The sequence below is a fragment of the Scylla paramamosain genome, chromosome 36, assembly GCF_035594125.1.
Source record: "Scylla paramamosain isolate STU-SP2022 chromosome 36, ASM3559412v1, whole genome shotgun sequence".
Lineage (NCBI taxonomy): Eukaryota > Metazoa > Arthropoda > Malacostraca > Decapoda > Portunidae > Scylla > Scylla paramamosain.
Window position 1 is genome coordinate 2,535,227 of NC_087186.1, and position 12,111 is coordinate 2,547,337.

The 12,111-nt window shown below is 39.5% G+C and overlaps 1 protein-coding gene across 3 annotated transcripts in view; it reads right to left on the minus strand.

The window, feature by feature from the left end:
* Positions 1-7,910, minus strand: part of LOC135090824 (C-signal-like) — a 141,584-nt gene extending 133,674 nt beyond the window's left edge. For 2 of the 3 annotated variants that reach the window (XM_063987903.1, XM_063987906.1), the window contains exon 1: positions 7,626-7,767. The gene's annotated coding sequence lies outside the window, so the exon portion shown is untranslated. Of the gene's footprint in view, positions 1-7,625 lie in introns of all 3 variants that reach the window. The other variant, XM_063987904.1, reaches the window with a different exon arrangement.
* Between the last annotated feature and the right edge of the window lie 4,201 nt (positions 7,911-12,111).

Genomic DNA, 12,111 nt, shown 5'->3' on the forward strand with positions numbered 1-12,111 from the left:
AGGTCATGAAGGGGACCCGTTTTGATGATGCGGACGACATCAAAAAGGCCGTGACGACGGAGCTGAGGAGCATCCCGCAAGAATCCTTCCAGCAGTGCATGCAAGCCTGGCAGAGAAGGATGGACAAGTGCATGCGGTGCCAGGGGGATTACTTCGAAGGAGATAACCTATAGTTTGTAGCCTGGATGTGAAATAAAACTTGTGTGGCACCAGTCCTGGAACTTTAATGACACACCTCGTATATATATATATATATATATATATATATATATATATATATATATATATATATATATATATATATATATATATATATATATATATATATATATATATATATATATATATATATATATATATATATATATATATATATATATATATATATATATATATATATAAAATACTAATGTAATAGATTATTGTAAATTGGTCATTTTCTATAATGAAAGTGCTACACAAAGATAACCACACCTTATATAGGCATCTGCCTTAAAACAGCAAAATTCTTCTCAATATTTAAGGCAGAATTCTCACTGATTGGGCCTCTTATCACAGTATTTTACACAAATTTTCATTAAATGTTGATCACATGAATGTTTGTGACAGACTTGACACCGATTAACAGTCTTCTTTACTTCTAGTCCATTCTTGTTGTAGTCTCAATCATAAGCCAAATCTAAGCAAGTGTAACACCTATTCTGGATCACAAGCCAAATCTAGGCAAATGTGACACCTATTCCTTTTTATTCTCACGTGTTACTTTTCTCACAGTTTTCCTTACCTGTCTTCTACTATGTCCTAACATCAAGTCCATTTTATTCATTGTCATTCACGCAAAAGTATAAGCCTCTGATTTCCTCCTTTCAATTTGCGGATTACATAATGCCTTCACCAACTTACAGCTATATGTAAGTGATGTACATTTTGTAGGATCAACATTATTTTTAACTGAATAAATTGTCTGAATTTACCCTTGCAGCATCAAGAATGTATGCTAGGGCATTCACTGTCCATCTGCAAGATTTTGTGTCTACTGTATAAAAATCTATTCTCTGATCTATTGTCAGTTCCTGTTTTAGTAAAAATCATACATTTTATATATGGCTGGCTTTCTTACACCATCATTCTCAGTAATTCATAATATTATAGGGGGAGAATGTATTCAGAAGCAATTATTTTTTTTTACCTATACTTTTGGTATGTTGTACATAAGAATTCAGTTATTACCTTATTATCTTTATTCCAGTACACCTGGTATGACCTCTTCCCTTCCAGTGACTGTCTTTATCTCTGGTGGTATGCTTTTCCTCATGCAATTTATAGTACCAATGCAAGCAATACCTTGTGTTTGAAGGCACTCAAACAACTCTAGGCTGGTACACAGTCTTTCTAGACTACCACTAAGATCTACAAATTCTTGTAACTGACCTACAAGAACCTTCACTCTTGGAAGTGTGCCACAGATGTAGTGGAATCCAGGCTCTCCAGAAGGTTTACCCAAGTATGCTACTGTCCTGAAGGAGAATGGAATTCTTACCGCATTCACAGATTTATACAACAGGCCACATCATTTAGGTTTGTTCTTATTGTACTGCCTGAATCCTATTTGATTTCTTCAAAAATATAAGATTTCATGAATTGCTAAGAAATCACCTGGCTCCAACAATGAACAGGCAGTCATTAAATTTGTTAAAAAGATCCCTGACTGCAGCAAACTGGTCATGTACATAGCCATCTCTGATGTCCAGTATCAACATTGTCAAAAGTTAGGTTTGCATGTAAAAATCCAAATCTATTCACAGACATTAATGCACCAAATACATGGTTACCAAATGCTTCCCTGAAAAGTGTTTTATAAGCATTTTTTTTTTTTTGCCTAATAAACCACTGTAAAAAAAATAAATAAATAAAAAATAAAAAATTCAAAGCAATCTTTTACCCTGATGTGTGATGGGAGTTTATCTGTATTTGAAGGCCTATGAGAAATTTCTGCAATTATATTTTCATTTTTCTGATTAGTATGGTGCACAATATTGAAAATTAAATCAGATGTTATGAACAAGTCCTATGCCATTTCTGAATTTATTGACCTTGCATCTACAATCAAACATTCTACAACACTAGATACGTTTGCAGTTGGTCTACCTTCCATACAATTGGTCCATGTTACGCTAGAAACAATAATAAACATATTATGATGAAGTTGAAGTAAAAAAAAAAAATTTTTTTATTTACTCATGAGGAGAAAGGTCACATCCTCCCCTTCATTTGAGTCTTAACTCTTATGACGGGTCACCGGGAGTGTACCAATATACATACCCTATGTTATGACATCATAAGATATCTACTAAGGTACAAAAAAACAATTACGCTTATGGCAACGCTAAATAGGAGCCTACTATTGGTTAGCATGAACAAAATATTTTCATATTATTTACATAATTTCTCTGTATACTGGATGCAGGGACTCTTATTCATATTTGATTGTATTACACTTCTTCATTAATTGCTAGATACCATTTGCAAGACTTCCTAAATAATGTTAATGAACATATACATATTTTAAACACTGCAGAAACATTTGAGTTGTAATTCATGCATATCCGCCATCAGTGCTTGTGTGGAGCCGTCTATCAAAACCAGTTCCAGTTCCAGCTCTGTTGTGCTCTTCTGATTTTATTGTGAAAAATTTTGCCCATCTTTATCTATCATGGATAATAGCAAGAGTAAGGCAAGCAGTGGTAGTGGTGGAAGTGCAAAAAAGTAGCAATTTATTTCATTGGAAACGAAGGTGGCTATTATAAAGAAAATAGACTGTGGTGAAAAACTATAAACGTAGCATGCTTGTTTAACATGAGTAATTCAACTATTTACACAAACTACAAGGACAAGAAACAAATTAAAAAACATGTTAAAATTGTTGTACCTATGCAGTCAACAATAATAACCAAGAGAAGGGGGAGAAACTTCTGGGTATGTGGTATGTGAATCAAGTATCAAGTAAGTAAGCATTACATTGTTTGCGGAATGTATGATATTTTTTTTTTTGTACTGAAAAATTACAATGACGAATTACGAGCAAAATGGCTTACAAGCAGCCTTCCAGAACATATCTCGCTTGTAACTCAAACACCCTCTTTATATATATATATATATATATATATATATATATATATATATATATATATATATATATATATATATATATATATATATATACACACACACACTCATACCTTGGTACTAGAGACTAAAAGGGGGGAATATCCAATGAAGCTGATTGTTCGTAGATACTGTCACTTAGCGTTGGATTACAACAGGAATGGTTAATATCAACAATTACATTACAAAATACAAAAGAATAAATACAGTACAGTAAACCCCCAGTTTTTCCCAGAGTTATGTTCCAAAGGCACCTGTGAAGTGCTAAAATCTGCATTATATTGACACTACCACTAAAATGCCTGTTTATTGTTTCTATTAATAAGATAAATCAGTACACATACTCACTAATGATGGATGAGATGAATGAAGATGATGAAGTAGCCGTGCAGCTTGATATAATGAACATATAAGGAGAGAGAGAGAGAGAGAGAGAGAGAGAGAGAGAGAGAGAGAGAGAGAGAGAGAGAGAGAGAGAGAGAGAGAGAGAGAGAGAGAGAGAGAGAGAGAGAGAGAGAGAGAGAGAGAGAGAGAGAGAGAGAGAGAGAGAGAGAGAGAGAGAGAGAGAGAGAATGAATTGTGGCTGTGACGGCCAGTGACAATGACCGATGGTGCAGCACTCTCTCTCTCTCTCTCTCTCTCTCTCTCTCTCTCTCTCTCTCTCTCTCTCTCTCTCTCTCTCTCTCTCTCTCTCTCTCTCTCTCTTTATCTCTCTATCTCTCTCTCTCTCTCTCTCTCTCTCTCTCTCTCTCTCTCTCTCTCTCAGATAAGTTAACACACACACACACAGAGAGAGAGAGAGAGAGAGAGAGAGAGAGAGAGAGAGAGAGAGAGAGAGAGAGAGAGAGAGAGAGAGAGAGAGAGAGAGAGAGAGAGCATTGCTTCAACACTGGCTGTCTTTTACTACTTTCCCTCCAGATGGCACAGTTACAGAAAATTATGATAATTCAAACACAACAATGAAAAGGGCAAAAACCATGGAACAATGTGCTACGCGTGTTGTTTTGAATGATGTAAACAAACTGACCACCTGCAACAGGCGGCTCATGTCCAATGTTGTGATAACTCCATCTATAGCACAAAGGACTTTCAAACTGAGTCAACTGCTCCAATTTTGTCTACTGCTTCCAAAATCCATTAAAGCGAAGTCCGTAGTACCAAGGTAGGAGTGTATTTGGGTCATGTATAACACAGTGCTACATGAGGCGCCCAGAACCAGGGTGATGTAAGCGACCTCATAGCCAAAAATCATTAGTTTTAATGCAGTGTCTTCCCCAACATTCCTACTGTGACAGGAGAGAGCACAGACATCAGAGTGGACCCTGCAATAGGGTAAAAAATTTATCCAAGAGAAATTATCCACAGAACTTTCTTGTCACGCTGGAAGAGCCAGCCTGTCACGGCTCATGCTGTGAGTCACATGTCACCCCAAGACACCTTCCCACCACCACACCCACACACTTCACACTCTCCCTCCCTCAAGCCTGCTTGAGGGGGGATTTGGTTTAACACAATACGCAAGCTTTTCATTATTATAACGGACATGAGCATACCCCCTGAGAAGCCAGAACCCTCCAGAGGAAGAAAAATGAAAGAAAAATATCACTAAAAGACAAAGAAGCATGGGAGAAGACTATGTGAGCTTTGGAACCATTGAATGTTTTTATTATTTCTTTATATTCTATTGTCCTTTATACTGGTATATTTTCATAACATTTATTAATTATTTTGTTTTAGCTTCTTCCAGTCTCATTTTTAACCTTGTATCTTTCTCTTCATTTGTGTTCATCTTAGGAAGTACCAATATGTTACTTACATTTTTGTTTCATAAAACTGATAAATTCACTAAAAAGACTTTTTAATGGTTGTGATTCCCCTATTAGTACATAGAAAATCAAAGAACTTGATAAAATAAAGGAAATAAATAATGTGTGGGTGCTAGATACAATTTTAATGTAGTTGTGTGATATCCTTAAAAAAACATTGTATCAAAGAAAACAGTCACATTTATTTTCAATAATGTAATTTAATTGTAATTTTATAATGTAATTCAGCTAAATAGTTCTAAAGGGTATAATTTACTGAATACTTTGATACCAATCATTACTTTCTATCTCAATCCACTGAAGAGATATCTCATTTTGAAACTCACAAAACTTTGACAGTATTTTTCTCCACTTTTTAATTTCTGCTGCTTACATCACTCTGAATCTAGGCACTTCATATATCTTTACTGCTGTAAATTGTTCATTCCTGAGATATTAATTTTTTTATCAAATTTATCATTTCCTCCACATACCTATGTTACCTCACTACCAAGATGGTCTGAAGGCAGTGTTGGGAGGAAGAGGAGTGAAGAGGCGTAAAAGGAGGGGAGGCAGTGTAGGGAAGGAAGAGGGTTTAGAGGAGAAGATTTCATTAGTACGTGCATGGAACAATGCCTCATCCAATAAAAAAAAGAAAACAAAATAAATAAATCAGCCAATAGGTGGGTTGTATTCTGCAAGGTGGGAGGGCAGAGCATAGTTTTAAATCAGTCTTAGAAGATGGCTCAGTGCAGTGGCTGAGTTCAATTACTTCGAGATGATAAGAAAATTTCATAGCAATAACAAAGCTTAGCCACCTCCAGTTCTTCTCAATGAGGACTCCATTGATGAGGAAAAACCAAAGAACCAATAAGGTAGGTTAGGTTATGTTAGGTTTAGCTAGATTTGGTTAGGTTTAGTTAGATCGGATTAGGTTTAGTTAAGCTTCATTTTTTCAGTGTCATGCGTGAGAACAAAACTACATTTTCTCTGGTAGATTTTAGTGTTTTCTGGATGAATCTTTGATTGCTTTCATTGCAAATCATTCATTGGCTTATATATGTGTGGAGGATGCATATAAAAAAAAACATTGATTTGTGGCAGAAATGGTTACTAGATTCAAACATAGCACATCAAAATCTACCAGAAAAATGTAGTTTTGTCCAAAAATGTTAGATGGGTGCACTTATATAAATTTACCATTTCCTTAATGGGTGGATCCAGGTTAGATTAAATAATGTTAGGTAATGCTAGGTTAGCTTAGTGTCCTTATGAGGGAATCCATGGGAGGGAGGGGGGAGAGAAATAATAGGTTAGGTAAGGTAAAGATTGGTTAGGCTAGTAATTTCCCCAGTTGTCAAAATATGGCATCTCATCCTTTGACTTTTTTCATGAATATCCAAATTTGGGTTAATCTGGATAACACGGCTATGTTACATACAAGCACAAAACTCGCACATCATGCAGAAGGTTTGGTGATCTTGCCATAACCATAAAATAATTTAGGGGGCACGTGTCAAGTATAGCTGTAATAGCACTCAAGTGTGGAGAAATTTGATATTTTCTAAGGCCAAGGGATCTCTGCACCAGTCAATCATTGAAATTATTTTTTGTTTATAACTGGGATTTGTGGGTAGTGGCATATTAGGATTTCATGGTATCTATACAGCTGACCCCTCCAATCACACACTGCCACTCATGAGGCTATTTGCAAGGACACCAATTACAACTTTCCATGGTAGGTTCAGTTAGATTTTTCATTTGTTTTAGAGATGCATCAGGCATTCTGATAGAGGCTCACTGTCATTTGTTAATATGGCTACCCAGTGGTGGGAGGTGAAGGAAAAAAGTCACGCTGTGAGACATTTATCAACACCAATGGTTAAGGTATGATATACAAACATAAGGAAGAGGTCCCATGTGTTTATTGAGGAAGCTGCCAAGCTGTAACTACCTGCATCACCCTGAGAATCTTCACACCACACCAGTAAGACATAACGGTATAATTTTTTGATGTCCCTCATTAGGTTAGGTTAGGTTATGTTAGGTTAGATTAGGCTAGCTTATGCTAAGTTAGGTTAGGTTAGATTAGGTTATGCTAGGTTAGGTTAACATCCTAGCCATGAGTTGGGGTGTCTAGGGGCTAGATAGCTTAGGGAAATCCAAAATATCAAGGTAAATTTCCTTAGAGTTTTTGAACGCCCTTATTTAACTTATTTTTCATCCCCTCCCAAAACCCCCAATTCCTCACAGGCCCCCAAGCTTGTTTGAGCGGTTAGGGGGAGATTGGAGGGAATGGGAGGGTGGATTCTTTTTATCAAGAAATGCCCAAATTTGGCTTCCCCCATCCTAAAACCCCGTCTTCAGAGTAAAATTTGGCTTCCCCCATCCTAAAACATCATTTTCCGAGTAACCGCCTTCCTCCCCTCTCCTCCACCAAAAAGAAAAAAGATCCCTACAGGTCCCAAAAGTTTGTTGGGTGAAAGGGGAGGAGTTATGCGACAAGTTAATGTAAAGTTTTACCGAAATAATATGTCAACTGTATACCAAGAAAACGAGAAGAAACGCACAGCAGCGAAGGTTCAGGAAATAACCTCAAGAGCTGCAATTACCATGGCGAAAACTCCACATCAACATATGCCATACAGTAACTACCTTCAGTGAGTTGCCTTTTTCTTTATGACACACGTAAACGTCCTCATATATAAGATGATAGACAAGGGCCTACTCAGGCTGTCAAACAGATACTGATTGTTTTGGTGTGTTTTGTTTTACAGATTCTCACCTTAAAGCCAATATGCCTTGATCTTGATCTTGATGGTACAGGTGGCACAGGATCACTCCTGAGCCATGCCTTTGGATCGGCAACTCCTGTAGAAGGGGAAAAAAAGAGAAACGAACAGCATCCTCTATCCTAATTGTTCATACACCTGGCACGCCACATTCTCTCCAGAAACTCTTTCACCGCCTCAATCATCCTTTCATTCGCCTCTCTCTACACAGTCCCAGCAACAACACCATCCATTCCTTTCCTGTCTTCTTCACTTTTTCATTCCTATCATGCCCTAACTCAGTCAGTATCACTTGCATCATCTCATTCCTGTCTCTGGCATACTTCACACACTCCAGCACCACATGTTCCACCGTCTCATCCTCTCCCATGTCACACATCTGGCACACTTTGCTGTGGGACTCAGACTACCTGTAACTCCTTGCATTCACATCCATACACTGTGCCCTCGCTCGGAAGAGAAGATCACCGCCCAGGCTTCCATCATACCACCTTTCATACCTCGGGGCCTCTTTCTCCTTATACCATTCCAGGGTCTTCTTTTTTTCCATTTCATTCTTCCATTCATTCAATCCCACACATTTCACTTCTATGTCTATCTCATTCTTCCATTTTCTCACATCCCATTCGACTCCCACTCTGCCTCCTCTTGTTACCACCCATTCACGCTCATTTTGATTCCTACCAGCCATTCTTATCGCCCACACAACTTGCAATCGATTCCTGTCTGTCATTCTCATGCATCTCTTCCTCCATTTGCTTCCACTTTCATTCCACAGGTACACCTTCCTTGCTATTCTTGCATCATCCATTCTCTCAAGCCTAATCTTGTACCTAAGTGTGGCTTTTGTGAGTCTTTCTCTGAAGGTGCTCCATCCCGTGTCACCTCTCAAGGCTGAATTCAACTGCTGTGCCCCTCGGTGCACTCAGTGCCATCCTTGCTACTCTATTCTGACCCACTTCTAACTTATCAATTCCACTTTCATTCCATGCAATCACATCCATACAGTGCAATCACATCATAAGGAGGAGGCAGTAGACACCTGCCGAAACGATAATTACTCCCAGTGAGGTCTAAAGCACTGTTCAGGGGGTGCTGTGAACTTACATTAAACCCAGCTGTGACCTCACTGAACGTTTCCCTTTGTGCCTCACAACACAAGGGGGCAGTCACAGCCTGCCCTCTAAAGACAACTCTCTTCCTCCACACAAAACTACAAGCACCTAATAACACACACACCCTTCACTCAAAAATTTTAAAATCATGGCAACTCCTACACCAGCCTCGAAGTCCCTATCTGGGGAGGGGACCATAAATGTCCCCAGGTCGGACTGCCTTTCTGTCGACGACCCTAAGTGTCTTGACACCCCCCTCAACTTTTTCTTCATTAACTTCTGCAACATTCGCAGTCTAAGATCTAATTTTCAAAATGTAGAACACCACCTCTCCTCTTCTAAACCTCATCTTCTTTTCCTCACTGAAACTCAGGTGTCTGAGGCAACTGACAGTAGCCCCTTTTCTGTTCCCTGCTACTTTCTCTATCCTCATTTTTGATCCAAAGATGGATGCTGGGTTTTTTGTGCGCAATGACTTACCCTGCTCTCGTGCCCACGCTCTTGAATCTTCAGAGTTTTCCACCATCTGGCTACGACTACAGAGTCATTCTCATACTAAATTTATCTGTGCTGTATACCTCTCTCCTAACTCCTCTGACTATAAGAAATTCTTTGACTACTTAATTTCCAAAGTGGAGCACATTCTGACCCTCTTCCCTTTTGCAGAGATCTCCATTCTTGGAGACTTCAATGTTCACCACCAGCTTTGGCTTTCCTCTCCCTTCACTGACCATCCTGGTGAACTAGCCTACAACTTTGCTATCCTCCATGACCTAGAGCAATTGGTGCAACACCCTACTCGTATTCCTGACCGTCTTGGAGATTCACCCTACATTCTTGACCTTTTCCTGACCTCTAATCCTTTTGCTTATGCTGTCACCCTTTCTTCTCCGTTGGGCTCCTCCGATCACAATCTCATATCTTTATCTTGTCCTATCACTCCAATCCCTCCTCAGGATCCCCCTAAGTGAAGGTGCCTCTGGCGTTTTGCGTCTGCTAGTTGGGGAGACCTGAGGAGGAATTTTGCTGATTTTCCTTGGAATGACTACTGCTTCCGTGTCAGAGACCCGTCTTTGTGTGCTGAGCGAATAACAGAGGTGATAGTGTCTGGCATGGAGGCGTACATTCCTCACTCTTTTTCTCGTCCTAAACCTTCTAAACCTTGGTTTAACACAGCTTGTTCTCGTGCTATACATGATAGAGAGGTGGCCCACAAAAGGTACTTAAGCCTTCCATTACCAGAATCTCATGCACTTTATATTTCTGCCTAGAACCATGCCAAGTCTGTTCTCCAACTAGCCAAAAACTCCTTCATTAACAGAAAATGTCAAAACCTTTCAAGATCTAACTCCCCTCGTGATTTCTGGCATCTAGCCAAAAATATCTCCAGTAACTTTGCTTCTTCTTCTTTCCCTCCTCTACTTCAACCAGATGGCACCACTGCTATCACATCTATTTCTAAAGCTGAACTCTTCGCTCAAACCTTTGCTAAAAACTCTACCTTGGACGATTCTGGGCTTGTTCCTCCCTCTCCTCCACCCTCTGACTACTTCATGCCACCTATTAAAATTCTTCGCAATGATGTTTTCCATGCTCTCGCTGGCCTAAACCCTCGGAAGGCTTATGGACCTGATGGGGTCCCTCCTATTGTTCTCCGAAACTGTGCCTCCGTGCTTGCACCTTGCCTAGTCAAACTCTTTCAGCTCTGTCTGTCAACATCTACCTTTCCTTCTTGCTGGAAGTTTGCCTACATTCAACCTGTTCCTAAAAAGGGTGACCGCTCTAATCCCTCAAACTACCGCCCTATTGCTCTAATTTCCTGCCTATCTAAAGTTTTTGAATCTATCCTCAACAGGAAGATTCTTAAACATCTATCACTTCAAAACCTTATATCTGATCGCCAGTATGGGTTCCGTCAAGGCCGCTCTACTGGTGATCTTCTGGCTTTCCTTACTGAGTCTTGGTCATCCTCTTTTAGAGATTTTGGTGAAACTTTTGCTGTTGCCTTGGACATATCAAAAGCCTTTGATAGAGTCTGGCACAAAGCTTTGATTTCCAAACTACCCTCCTACGGTTTCTATCCTTCTCTCTGTAACTTCATCTCAAGTTTCCTTTCTGACCGTTCTATTGCTGCTGTGGTAGACGGTCACTGTTCTTCTCCTAAATCTATTAACAGTGGTGTTCCTCAGGGTTCTGTCCTGTCACCCACTCTCTTCTTATTATTCATTAATGATCTTCTAAACCAAACTTCTTGTCCTATCCACTCTTACGCTGATGATACCACCCTGCACTTTTCCACGTCTTTTCATAGACGTCCAACCCTTCAGGAGGTAAACATATCACACAGGGAAGCCACAGAACGCCTGACTTCTGATCTTTCTAAAATTTCTGATTGGGGCAGGGCAAACTTGGTATTGTTCAATGCCTCAAAAACTCAATTCCTCCATCTATCAACTCGACACAACCTTCCAGACAACTATCCCCGCTTCTTCAATCACACTCAACTGTCCTCTTCTTCTACACTGAACATCCTTGGTCTGTCCTTTACTTATAATCTGAACTGGAAACTTCACATCTCATCTCTAGCTAAAACAGCTTCTATGAAGTTAGGTGTTCTGAGACGTCTCCGCCAGTTTTTCTCACCCCCCCCAGCTGCTAACTCTGTACAAGGGCCTTATCCGTCCATGTATGGAGTATGCTTCACATGTCTGGGGGGGTTTCACTCATACTGCTCTTCTAGACAGGGTGGAATCAAAAGCTTTTCGTCTCATCAACTCCTCTCCTCTAACTGACTGTCTTCAGCCTCTCTCTCACCGCCGCAATGTTGCATATCTAGCTGTCTTCTACCGTTATTTTCATGATAACTGCTCTTCTGATCTTGCTAACTGCATGCCTCCCCTCCTTCCGCGGCCTCGCTGCACAAGACTTTCTTCTTTCTCTCACCCCTATTCTGTCCACCTCTCGAACGCAAGAGTTAATCAGTGTTCTCAATCATTCATCCCTTTCTCTGGTAAACTCTGGAACTCCCTGCCTGCTTCTGTATTTCCACCTTCCTATGACTTGAATTCCTTCAAGAGGGAGGTTTCAAGACACTTATCCACCAATTTTTGACCACTGCTTTGACCCTTTTATGAGACTGGCATTTCAGTGGGCATTTTTTTTATTAGATTTTTGTTGCCCTTGGCCAGTATCCTTCCTACATAAAAAAAAAAAAAAATACCATACATTATACAT